Raw genomic sequence first — 14,207 nt, forward strand, 5'->3', positions numbered from 1 at the left:
CCAACTGTTTTGAGATAATATTTTCTAGATTGAAGGCAGCATTAGCATTGAAAGCATTCATAGTTTAAAGTTGCGCTGGGATTACGTTGATACAGTGTAACCATAGTCAACTTGAGCTTGGGAAATTGTTTACAGCAGAAGTTCAAAACAAAGTTGGAGCACCGACACTGAGCTCCAACCTGAGCTTTAACTTGAGCTTGGGAAATTTACAGCACTACTAATAAACTCAAAATGAAGTTGGAGCACCGACACAGTTGTGTTGAAGTCAGCCATCAAAGCAAGCAAAAAAAAAACATACTCTCCGAAAAAACACACAAGTCTCTAAACACAGTTTGAACTTGCCGTTAGAAAAGGATTGTAGATTACGTAAATTGTCTCCCATTGGATGAGAACATTAATTGAAGTCAGTGAAAATGGCAACAAAACTGTAAGCGTTACGTCATGGTATTGATTATGACATGGGCGCGCAGAAGCCAAAACGGGGAATATTTTTACCCCGATATTTTACAAGAGTGGAAGATCATAAAAATAACCATGGAATGACCCCTACCACCTGTTGTTTACAGCGGAAGTTCAAACGAAGTTTTGACTAAGAGTTTTGACCAGCGTTTCAAGTAATGTTGCTGACATTAGTGAAGCCATAGAGATATACAGAAATAAACATATAAGAAATCAACGTTTTACCACTTTTATTGTTAATATACGTAATGGGCAAAAGAGGACATAATGATTTTCTTTCATTGTGAAATTCACACCTGTAAGATCGTGAGGCAGAAATTAATACAATGGTGGGAACACAAACTTGAGCTTTATTTATTCACTGCATGAACATGGCAGCCATATTGTAAACACTGTTTTACATATTGCCTGTGAGGGCGCACTTCACAAATAACAATTACATGTACATGAATATAAATGTGTACTACTGTACTGGACATTACATCCATCTCCTCTTTAGATATTCAGTCCATGAATGTTAATGAATAAATCATATTGCAGAGTTTGTATACTTCTGGTATAATCTATATGGTAGCCTTTAACTTGCCTTGTAGAGGTTATAATATAAGTTCATAAACATAGGTATCTCACAAATATTCATTGCAGTAGTAACGATGAAGCATAAATTCAACGATGTTAAACATTAACGAAATAACCAACTAACTACTAGAAAATTCCATACTTGAACTTGAACTTGAAACCCTGAGAATGTACCATTAAACATTAACAATATAACTAACTACATTTTTGTAACTACATGTACTAGAAAATTCTATACTTAAACTCAAAACCCTGAGAGAAGAAAGGTGTCAATCAGGTCAATGATCTCATTGTTATTGTTTATGTTATGAAGTCTTTGAGGTATTCCGGTTCACGTCTTAATCTGATTGTTTTGCGTATTGATTGTGGTTGTATGTCCGGTGGAGTAGATGGTACATTTTCAACATCTGAAGAATTAAATTCTTTTTCTTCTATCTCTTCTAACTCCTCTTCACCTGGAATAACTCCCTCGCTGAATTTCAGTTTCTTGAAATAAGAGCTATTGCGTGTGACTTTATGATTGTTCCCTTCTGTTGCTCAACTTGATATGGCTCTGGCTTAAATGGCGTGGACATCTTATTTTGTTTTCTTTGTTTGATTAGTACACGATCTCCTATTTGAATGTCTGACGGTTTTGCATGATTTCTTTGATCAGCATACTCTTTCATAATCTGTTTCTTCATTGCATCTCTGGATTGTAGATCTTTGTTTTTGTAATGCTGGTGCTGTATTTCTGGAAGTGTGGTTCTTAGTTTTCTTCCATTCAGCAATTCTGCTGGAGATTTGTCAGTTGTGGAGTGTGGTGTAGCACGGTATTGACGTAGAAATTTGAATATTTCTTTATGCCAATTCTTGCCTTCAATTACGGCGGTATGCACTGCCTTTTCAACAGTTCTCATTGCTCTCTCTTCACCATTTGCTTTTGGCCACAGTGGTGTCACTTTCTGGTGATGAAATCCCAAGTGATTAGCAAATTTGCTAAAATCATGTCCATTAAATGGTGGACCGTTATCAGACTTCACCACTTCAGGTATACCTTGACGTGCAAATATTTCATCTACACGTGGAATTACAGCTTGTGCTGATGTTGATCGAAGGAATGCAATTTTTGGAATTCTACTGTAGTCGTCAATTAATACTAGAATATATTCACCGCTAGGAAATGGACCACAGAAATCCATTGAAACATTCTTCCATGGACCACTAGGTAGTGTAGTTATTTTCAATGGCTCATTATTTGGCTTTGAACTATGATTTGCTGCCTGACATGGAATGCATTTAGCTATCAGTTCATCTACCATACGGTCTATCCCAGGAAACCATAATGTTTCTCTGAGTAATCTCTTGGTCTTCACGACTCCTTGATGTCCATTATGTGCTAATTTTACTGTACGTTGCTGTAATGCGTGTGGAATTATGAGGCGGTATCCTCTCAGTAGTACCCCTTTTGCAATCGACAGTTCGTCCTTCACTTTTCTATACTGAGCAATTTCAGGATCAACATCATGCCACCTTTGTGTTAGTATTACATGTGACAACTTTTGTAATGTCTCATCTTCTGAAGTAGCTTTCTGGACTTCTTCAAGTGTCAATGCGTCTGGCATTGAATTCTCAACAATGAAGTTAACATAAGTGTCAATTCGTGAACTATGGTCGACAGAATTTGTCATATCCTTATCTGAGTGACGACTCATATAATCTGCCGGGTTTTCTTTACCTGGGCGATAAATTACTTTGTATTTGTATGGTTGCATACGTAGACACAGACGTTCAATTCTGGCTGTAGACTTGCGCTGTGGTTTATTGAAGATTCCTTCTAATCGTTTGTGATCTGTGATTATTTTAAAGGATGATCAATAAATGTATTAGTGAAAATGTTCCCTTGTTCATACCATCACAAGTGCCTCTCTCTCTGTCTGGCTATATCTACTCTCAGCATCAGTTAGTGCGCGACTTGCATATGCGACTATGTTCCGATTTTCATCTGTAGTGATCTGCACTAGAATCGCACCCAATCCTGTTGGGCTGGCATCAACGATAATCTCTGTATTATACTCTGGGTTGAAGTATTTCATCACTTTCTTACTAGCCATTTCAGTTTTTAGTGCACTGAATGACTTTTGTTGTCTTGGGCCCCATGACCATGGTACATCTTGATGAGTAAGCTCTCGTATGGGTGCTGATATAGATGCGAAGTCTGGTATGAATCTGGCTATGTATTGTGCCATGCCAAGAAAACTTCTGATTTCCATTACATCCTGTGGTTCACTGACCTTCAGTAGTGATGATACTTTCTTATTGTCGGCTGATACTCCCTTAGCAGAAAAGGTATGCCCATAGAATGTGATTTCTGACTTACTGAATTCACATTTCTCTCTGCTGGCAGTAATATTATTGTCTCTTAGTCTCTGCAATACAGCTTTCAATTGGTCATCATGATCTGTCTGTTCCTTGCCGAATATTATTATGTCGTCTGATATATTTCTAGCACCTGGAATTCCTTGCAGTGCATCAGAGACAGCCTTCTGAAATATTTCTGCCGCTGAATTTATGCCAAAACTTAGTCTCTTGTAACGAAATAAACCTAAATGTGTGGCAAATGTGGTTATGTGTCTTGAATCAGGATCCAGTTCTATTTTATGATATCCCTTGTTCAAATCTATTTTGGTGAACATTGTAGCACCATTTAAATCTACTATCAGATCTTCTATTGTCGGTATTGGGTGACGTTCTCTTTCTATAGCTGTATTTGGAGCTCTCATGTCAACACAAATACGAATATTTTTTTTCTTTGGCACAACAACAATCGGGGAAACCCACGGTGTTGCACCTACGGCCTTTTCTATTATGTCTAACTCTTCCAATTTCTGTAACTCTTTCTCTACTTTATCTCGAACGTGGAATGGAACACGACGATGCTGTTGAGCGACTGGTTTAAATGATTTATCAATATGTAATTTTGCTTTGACATGTTTCATCTTTCCAATGCCCTCAAAACGATCCATGAAATTATTAACTATTTTCCCAACTGTGGGTACAGGTATTGTAGAATGTACATTATTCACGATGCGTAGCAATCCAAGATTCACTGCTGTTTCACACCCTAACAAATTTCCTCCTGTGCCTTTAACTACACAGAAATTCTCAGTCAACTGTTGGTTAGTTACAAGTGATTGTACAGTCATCTCAGCTTCACCTATTACTGGAAGTGGTTTTACAGCATTATAAGCGTATATTTTCTTTGATGATTGACGTAATTGAACACCTTTAATTTGTTGCAGTGTTTGCTCATCTATGATGTTAATATCAGCTCCCGAGTCAATGAGACATTTTACCGGTTGTCCTGCTAACATGACTTGTGTATGTGGTTGAAATTTATCAATGACTGGGGATACTGATATGTGGTATACATATTCATCATCTGTAGAATTATCTTCGTGGACGTCAATTGCTTTCGCTCGCTGTATATTATTGCTCCTACATACTTTTGCAAAATGTCCAATTTTCTGACACTTTTTGCATGCTTTGCTGCGTGCTGGACATGGAGTATCTTTGTGTGGGTATATGCCACCACATCTGAAGCAAGACTTACTAATATCATTTCTAGTTGGACCTTTGACCTGACTTTGACCTGAACTCTCTCCTGATTTTGAATTCAGCCATGGTTTTTTTTCTATTCCTATTAAATTTCTTAGACACATGCTTAATTTCAGAAATATGATCTACCCTATCAGTGTCCTCTATGCCTTTTGCTTGACGTTCTGATATTTCAAAAGCACGACCTGCATCAAGAATGTCTTTTAATGACAAATTTTCTCTGAGTGCTCTCCTTCTCAGCCTTGCTGATGTTGTAGATAGTACTATTTGTGACTTGATCTCTTCATCTTCATTATGAAATGTGCACGTCTTTACAAGTTGTCTCAAACGTGTGTTATAACTTTCTAATGTTTCACCAGGTTTCTGTGATGCATTTCGGAATACATAAACTTCGTATGCTTTATTTACTTTGGGTACAAAGTATTTATTCAGTGCTTCCAAGGCTTGTTTGAATTCCAGTATCTGGCAGGGTATCAAAAATATCTGCTACCTCATCCCCAGCTGAATATAATAGTAAGGCACGCTTTCTCTTATCATCAGTAATTCCCTTGGCAACCAAATATGTCTCAAAACGTTTCAACCATTTTGTCCATCTTGTCCCTATGGAGGTGCTTTCATCATGTACTGGGAATGACGGAAATGGAAGCAGTGCAGTAGCCATTGTTCAGAATTAATTCAATAATTTCACATCCAGCGAATCTGTATTACTCTGACGGTAGTCTGAATTCTAACGAATCTGTAAACTCTGACACTGGGAAATGTGTATGGCTGATTTACACACTACATGTATGTTCAACTCACGGTTTATGAATTAAAATATTTCTGCAGGCATCTCAGGTTTTCTTGAATGTTGCACTAGATCTTGTTCATCCTCGTCGCCATGTTGTAAGATCGTGAGACAGAAATTAATACAATGGTGGGAACACAAACTTGAGCTTTATTTATTCACTGCATGAACATGGCAGCCATATTGTAAACACTGTTTTACATATTGCCTGTGAGGGCGCACTTCACAAATAACAATTACATAAATATAAATGTGTACTACAGTACTGGACATTACAACACCTATCGTTATACGTGTTGATATCAGGTATTTCATAACAATAAGTCTTGTCAGTATAGGTTTGTTTAAATGTGTTCGATTTATTCTGGAGTGGAAAATAGTGATATTTTGGCCAGTAGACGAAACACATTGAGTGACGTGCCATTTTACATTGGCATCAAGTCTTTTTGTAATTGCATATATTTACTTGGTTTTAATATAAGTAAAAATAAAGTATCTAAGTGTCTTATATTTATGCCCCTTTTTATTACGTCTTTATTATTATCCATGAATTAAATACAAGGTGTTTGGAAATTTTGTAATAAGACGTATGATTTACACTATGGCCACGAGGTCAATAAAAAACAACAACATCACAAAACAAGTTATTATAAAATACAGACCAGGCTTTAAGATTCAACTATTGGGATCGAAACGTTCGTCCGCCCACCACGTTGATCAAAGTTTCTGATGGTCAACAGCCAAACCCACAAAAACACTACACACATAAGGAAAACCAAAAATATTTCTTGAAATCTTAAATTGAAAATAATTCTCGCTAAATGAAAGGGAACAACTCTAAAGATTGACAGTCCTGGTAAACACTGTAGACATTGTCTACTCATCACTCAGTCCCCTCCAAGCCACCAGCCAGGAAATAACCCCTGAAATATCTTACTTGTACAACCTATATTTACATCAATATCTATTATGTGGGGATTATATTCACGAGTGCCCAGTAGTTAAACAAAATACATAGAAATGCTTGTTTCACCACTAAAAACGGTAAAATGTATATACTGCAAGACATGCTGTGGTCTCTGCTGTCAAACATTTTCGGTACATGTTTTTCTAAAAACACTATCGTCTCCCATCCAACTCCTAAATACACAAATAACACAACAAAATGAGTATATAGATATAGTACAAAACTCCCTTCACCTTTCTGTTAATGTATTACTATGATATTTATAGTTTTTGTTGTGCTTTTGAGATGTGATTGTCTCTAACCTTTTGTCTATTCGACCTAGGTTGTTTATGTTTGAAAAATCTAAGGTGACAAATCACTAAATTGTCATTTACTCATCGAATTTTAGAATACCGGTATAAAGAATTAAAATGCAACAATACAGAATATTTTTTGGCTTGTGTATATTGAATAACAAAGAAAGAAAAAGTCAAAAGTCTGTTTTGGGTTGGAGAGGTTTTACATCTAGCTTTGTTGATGTTCGGTCTTAATGTAGCTTGTAATCTAACAAACCAGGACGTAGTCTAGCCTGGGTGTTACCATGGAGGTAGAAAAGATAGTTTTACCATAGTCCTATCAGGGGTAAATTCTTTTCCTCGGGGTTCTCGTCTCGTCTCTATATCTCGTCCCCTTGAGGTATGGGATCGGGGAAGTCACTTAAGCTTTACAGTCAAATAAGACACACACAACGAAATACGTTTCAACTCTCGTCTTAGTCGGTCAATCGAGCACTCTATAAGACACAGCGCCCTGGGGAAAAGTCCCCAAGACTATCACAAGGCTGACCCAAGACTCTCTTAGACTGCGTCAACACTCGCCCCAAGGCTCTCCAGGACTGCTCTAGACTGCGTCTATCGTGTTGTGCTCCCCAAGACCAACTCAAACTCTCTTTATTCATTTTCAACACTCTAACCAATTACAAAACAGTAAAAAGACTCTAGGGCGTAACTTTCAATCATAAAGCCAATCACACTAAGTACTGAATACGTCATATCTTTTGATTAATCGTTCACTACATTAATAACTATGGAAACCAACTGTCAGAATAGCAACGGTTATCTGGTAATTAGTTCCAAATCACTGAGCCAAGTTCCGTCCAAAACTTCAAATAGGCTTAAACGATGACAGACATAACACAGCAATTCAGCTAATAATCAGCTAATTAAGTCGGTCAACAGATACGCGAAAACAAATTCATGACACATCCCTTCACCCAAACTGAGATTATGCCTCCTGGAATAACACGTTCATAAATCAAAGATACCGTCAGCCACTCATCGTCATAGGGTTAAATACAATACTAAGAAAAGGTATAAATCAAAAAAAGTAAAACACACTAATAAGTACAATGATTATAAAGTCTAAATACAATGGTTATAAAGTCTCAAATATCAACGGTTATGAATCAAAAACAAGGGAAAGGCTACCAATCAACTCACTTTTCTCAAAACGGTTCGCTGAGGTAACCCTTCGCTGCCCTGTCTCCATTACTAAGGTTACAAACTCTATATCAAAAGGTCAAAAAAAACTAAGGCGTGGCGGTGTAACCAAGCGATCAGCCAATCGCTGCAGTCGACAGCATGATCACGTGATTACCAGGGATGCGTTTCTCGGTTAAAGCATTGCAAAGCAGTAACTAATAAACAATGAATAAACAAGCTATTAATCAAACTCCTGTCATATACGCTTATAAACTTCAACTGAACTCACAAGTCGTTAATCTAAACAAAAGTCATACGACGTGGAAACAGAATGCAAAGACAAATTCGCTTTCATAACACATATTACTCCTCTGGCAATTAAAAAACGGGGAAAAGCAAAACAATAGAAACTACTGAGTTACATATAATCCTGTCAATCATGAACAAAAGCTTGCGTTATCAAACAATACGTCAATAAGCGCACCACCTCTCATTCCAAAAATATATTAAAAAACGTTACAAAAGTGCTCTCAACTCAAAAAGCGTCAGAAGTATTCCGGAAACAACACAGAAACAAAAACAACTCTTAAAACGTCGGTATCTCTGTACTCGAAAAATCTCAAAACTCTGAAAAACTCTTTAGGGCATTACTTTCCCCATCATATCCCTTACTCATAAACTCATTAAAACACCATAAAACTTCACAAAACTCATAACACTGTGTTGCAAATACTTGTCCACTGAAATGCGCTTAGATCGTTATAAAGGACCTCGCACGTCACTAAATATCATTTCAAAACAAAGATCTGGGCGCTTACATAACATACAATTGAACATCACGAAAAAACGGTCAGAAAAACGATAGGAAAAGCAAGCAATACATTACATTACTGAGCAATAGTGTTGGGATTGTGAAAAGAGTTCAACGTCCTTGAGTTACACAGTGTCAGTTACAGTGTCTAGCGAGCAGTTCTCTAAGCAATACACAGATAGCTAAAGTTCTAATTCAAAGTCTATATAGCGTCTTCTTCTTTCGTCGCGTTAGTCCGGGGTCGTTCTTTCATCTTCTTGTCTTTAATGTCGCTCAATTCTTAATTATAAAGTCCTATCCGGTACTCGTCCTTCATAAGGGGTTCTGAAATCTTCATCTCTTCAGCGTTTTACATCGGTGTCGTTCGGGTAAAGCCGTTAGTCGTCAAGCGCAGTTTTGTCTCTGCCATGGAGCCAGTTAGTTCGGTTCACAAGAAAGACACACCTTCGCCATTTCACTTTTCTTCACAGGATGTCAATGTGTGTTAAACACCTGCTCGGGTTCATCCAAAACGTATCACGGGGGTAAATTCTCTCTCTGGGTGTCTCCCACTTGTCAGGGGGGAAACTCGTCTCGTCTCTCTATCGCGTCCCCTTGAGGTACGGGATCGGGAAAGTCACTTAAGCTTTACAGTCAAATAAGACACACACAACGAAATATGTTTCAGCTCTCGTCTTAGTCAGTCAATCGAGCACTCTATAAGACACAGCGCCCTGGGGAAAAGTCCCCAAGACTATCACAAGGCTGACCCAAGACTCTCTTAGACTGCGTCAACACTCGCCCCAAGGCTCTCCAGGACTCGACTCGACTCTCCAGGACTGCACTCTCTCTACTGCGTCTATCGTGCTGTGCTCCCCAAGACCAACTCAAACTCTCTTTATTCATTTTCAAAACTCTAACCAATTACAAAGCAGTAAAAAGACTCTAAGGCGTAACCTTCAATCATAAAGCCAATCACACTAAGTACTGAATACGTCATATCTTTTGATTAATCGTTCACTACATTAATAACTATGGATATAAACTGTCAGAATTAATCTGAATAGCGGGCGGTTATCTGGTAATTAGTTCCAAATCACTGAGCCAAGTTCCGTCCAAAACGTCAAATAGGCCTAAACGATGACAGACATAACACAGCAATTCGCTAATAATCAGCTAATTAAGTCGGTTAACAGATACGCAAAAACAAATTCATGACAGCAATGTACAATATCGTCATCTTTCGTTTCTGGCACACTGTCGAAGAAGCTGCACTACAATTTAAAGGGCGGTAGTCGTCGCGCCGCGCATGTGCGACATTTGTGTTGACAAACGTTGCTTTTCCCACAATCCAACATCTCGTTTGATTATATATGATATGATATGATATGATATGATATGATATGATATATATGATATTATGTCTACCGGATTCAACGGGAAAAGAATGTGCGGAAGCATTACATTTAGTATATGACATTCTAAGTTTTAATTTTACCTAAATAATCGTAAAATTCAAAATATTATTTAGAACACCTGTAAAAGTTTACAATTGTTCAACAAATTGTTTTTTCACTTCATGCGATACAAACATTTTAGCTTATCTTCACAAATATCACAACAAATATTCTGACGTGGGTGTGAATTAGCCAGACCTGTTATCACTCGTAATTTGTGGATAAAGTTAAGCCATGGGTCATGCACAAACGTTTTAGATTCTTCATAGGCTGCATCAATGATAGAATTGTTTGTTTTTACATACTAGTCTTTGATAATATTTCATAAATGAAACTATCACTCATCCGGAGCATTTTGTACATCTTAAACAGTGTTTCTGTGCTTTGTCTTGTAGCTTAGACAGAGCATTATGACACTTTCTATTTGTTTGAAAAACAATGCCGAGGTAAGTATAATAATTAACACACTGACATTTTGTGGTGTCCAAATAAAACTGAAACTTTTTACCTAGTCCGTTAAAAATATTAATGACTTTGCTTTTGTTAATATTTACTTTTAAATCCAAATTGTTACAGTAATGTTGGACTGAATCAATGCACTTTTGTAACCCGTCTTGGGTTGTAGAAAACACTAGCAAGTCATCAGCATATAACAAACAATTGAGCTACGGTTCAAAATATTTCTCATATATAGCAGTTGACGTGAAAGTTCCTTGCACACTTGTGTTTATAATATGACTGTTGACAATAAGCGAGTAACCAGTACGCATGCGTGCTTCCCAAGATTTCTCCACCAGAATATATATAAAGCAGTAATACTGGGAATAATTTTACAATTTTATATATATTATATATATATGATTTTACAACAATTAAAGCGAAGGGGTCGTCACCTGCGCACACGGGATTTGAGTCCCAAGCGACGATAACAACGCACGTTAAATGAATGCAAATGTTGATGTTTTTCTTATAAATCCCAACTAATTGTCGAAAAGGGTGTTTACAATCCCGGTCATAAGAAATTCGTGACTGTTTTCCATCCTCCACTAAGGTTATTTTTCTCCAGTCATCTAATCTTTCTTCTGGTGTCTTAAGTACTGCTGATTTGCTAGCATCTGAATAAAGACAGGATTACATTCAAGTAATGAGTATACAAAATGTAAATGTTTGAGCTAGGTGCATTTGAAATACCAGTCATTCCAAACTGGAACTGTTTATTTTCGATGGATATTAAAAAACAGAGAAACTTTCTAATCCAGAGAGCAGATTTTGCTGTCAAAGATTTTGGTCATTATTTGCATCGCATATCAGGAAATCGTGAACATGCAACAGCATTATATAAGGTATCATATTACAGCATTATCAAAAGTATGTGTGGCATATTTACTTGATCATACTGGTATTACTTAGAACCACATACATGAATTACTGGTACATATTTTTGTTGGAGTGGAGAAAAATTGGCTATAATCACAGTTCAACAGCAAACTATTCATTTTCATTTCATTAGCCTTAGTACTTATAGAATTAATATCTACCATTTACACTCTCAGGTACATCAGTGCTTTCATCAGGAAAATCTGGACATTCATCTTCACTTTCTGTAAAGTAATAGAAGCAAGTCATTTTAATGTGTCCATTTCACCAATTTTGACAGTTTTAGAAATTACACAATGATAATGGCAGAACAAAATAGTACAAACACATATCAGCCCAGGCAACCATTACAAAATGTTCATCTAAGGCCTAAAAAAAACTTATTTTGCCACTGCACAGTGACACCTTTTGAAGCCATGCATGGCAAAGTCCCTGTTAGTTATCAAATTTAAGATATATAGTTTTGTTTATAGTAATATAGTTGGAACACAATTCATTGAAAATGACACAGTCACCATAACATTTTTGAAAGTTCTTTTTGTGCTCGTCATATTAAAGCGGAGGGGTTGTCGCGAGCGTGTCCTTGAAACTTGAGTTCCAAGTGGTGTATACAACAGATTGTTTGTTTACATCAAAACACGTGTTCCGTGTAGTAGTAATATGGCCAAAAATAAAAACAACCGTTAATCGGCCATCTTTGATCTGATTATGAAATACACTGATATGTATGATGTATGTGCCAAATACGAATGAAAATGGCACATACATTGTGGAATAATAGTAGTAAGGCCAAAAAGTCAGATGGCTGTCAATCAGCCATCCTTGACCAGATTTTGAAACAAATTGTCATGGACATGCATCCTAACATGTATAAAGTACATGTATGTGCCAAATTTGAATGAAAACTGACAGAGCACGTCCAAGATACCGCACATAAAAAAAACAAGATGCCTGCCAGGCGACCATCTTTGATCCAATTGCGAAATAAATTGTCATGATCATGTATAATCTATGTACCAAGTTTGAATGACAACTGACAAAGCATGTCCAAAATACATCATTTTCAAAAAACAAGATAGCTGCCAGTCAGCCATTTTGAATCGAATCGCTAAACCACTGCATATGCATATGTTCCACATAAGGTACTAGGCACATGCAAAGAATGAACGGAATCGGTCCAAGGGATTCTGAGATATGACTCCAGACGGACGCACGGACGCACAGACACACAGAGACCGAATTATAAATCCCCGTTCGGACATGTTAGAAGTATGGATCCAGAAGATGATGCTTGATTATTGATGATTTGTTAAAATGAATTAAAATGATTGACAGCTTGTATCTAATCGTCAAACGATTACTTGTCCATATTGAGAAATATTGATCTGCAACAGCATTAATTAAAACAAAATGGCCACAAGTCGGCCATTTTGAATACATCTATATATCTATAACATGATGTAAACGAATATATGTAAACGAATATATAAAAAGAATATATAAAAAGAACTGCATTCATTAAAAAAAAATGGTCGCCAGTGCATCAAGGTCCCACGTATGCACCAAGTTTAAACAAAATCCATCCATAAATGCTTGATTTTGATGATTTTTTTAGCACAAAAATTGCCACTATTCGGCCATCTTGAATCAGATCGTGAAACAAATTAATGTGCATATGTATAGTATCATGTATGATGTATGTGTGAAGTTTGATTGTGATTGGTCCAGGCATTTGTAAGATACAAGTACAGAAGCACGGAAGCACAAAGGTCAAAACATAAGTCCCTGTTTTCGAACTGCAAAGACAAGCATACTGAATGAATTATTTTTTCTAAAAGATGACAAAAATTGACAGTGAAATGAAAATTAATCTTATTATTAACGGATGATAAAGCATAGAATACCATATCAGCATCTCCATTGTATTCTACCAATGTGTCAGCTTTTTCCTGTATCTGAAAAATGTTTAGTACTCAGATGATAAGGTGACATCTCAAGGGGAGGGATATAAATGCCAAACAGCTTAGTTTCAACTCAGTTGATACAAGTATGATACAGATCTGCTACCTGCAATCAAGCATCCCAAAGTAAGTGTCATATTGAATTAGGAATGATTATGAGAACAATAAATACCTCCGACTGCTTGGTATCATCATGCACATCAGAAATAACAGTGACATCGCTGGCACATGCTGAATTATCCTGAACAATTTCTCCTGGATCAATATCAATAGGCATGAAATTACAGACTTCCTGGTGATCAGTAATATTGGCAATTATAATATTTTCATGACAATAGATACAGTCAACTATAGCCACTTCTCCATGTAGGTTCTGTGAAATTAGGATTGAATAATTTGTCATATTATGTCCGACGGAGATATAACAGATATGTTGATTTAAATGTCACCAGCATACTAGACAAAATGACAAATATAATGTGCATCACACTTTTGAACATTCAATATATCCCTGCTGTATTTTTAGGTAATGAGAATTTTTTTTACAACCCAGAACAAAAAATCCAAACTTATCAAAGCTTAGTAAAAAATCTGAAATCCCTTAGTAAGCAACTGAAATATTAAATAAACAAGCACTGAGCACTAAGTTTTTACATAATGTTTGTCATAGATGAAGTATATATTTGATTGTTTATTGTGTCTTATCAGATGCACTTCAACTACAGCTTATCTGTAAACAGTCTGCTGTTGAATATTGGTAGTACTGGTAATGT

Source organism: Saccoglossus kowalevskii, chromosome 6 (genome assembly GCF_978046115.1).
Source record: "Saccoglossus kowalevskii chromosome 6, keSacKowa6.1, whole genome shotgun sequence".
NCBI classification, from domain to species: domain Eukaryota; kingdom Metazoa; phylum Hemichordata; class Enteropneusta; family Harrimaniidae; genus Saccoglossus; species Saccoglossus kowalevskii.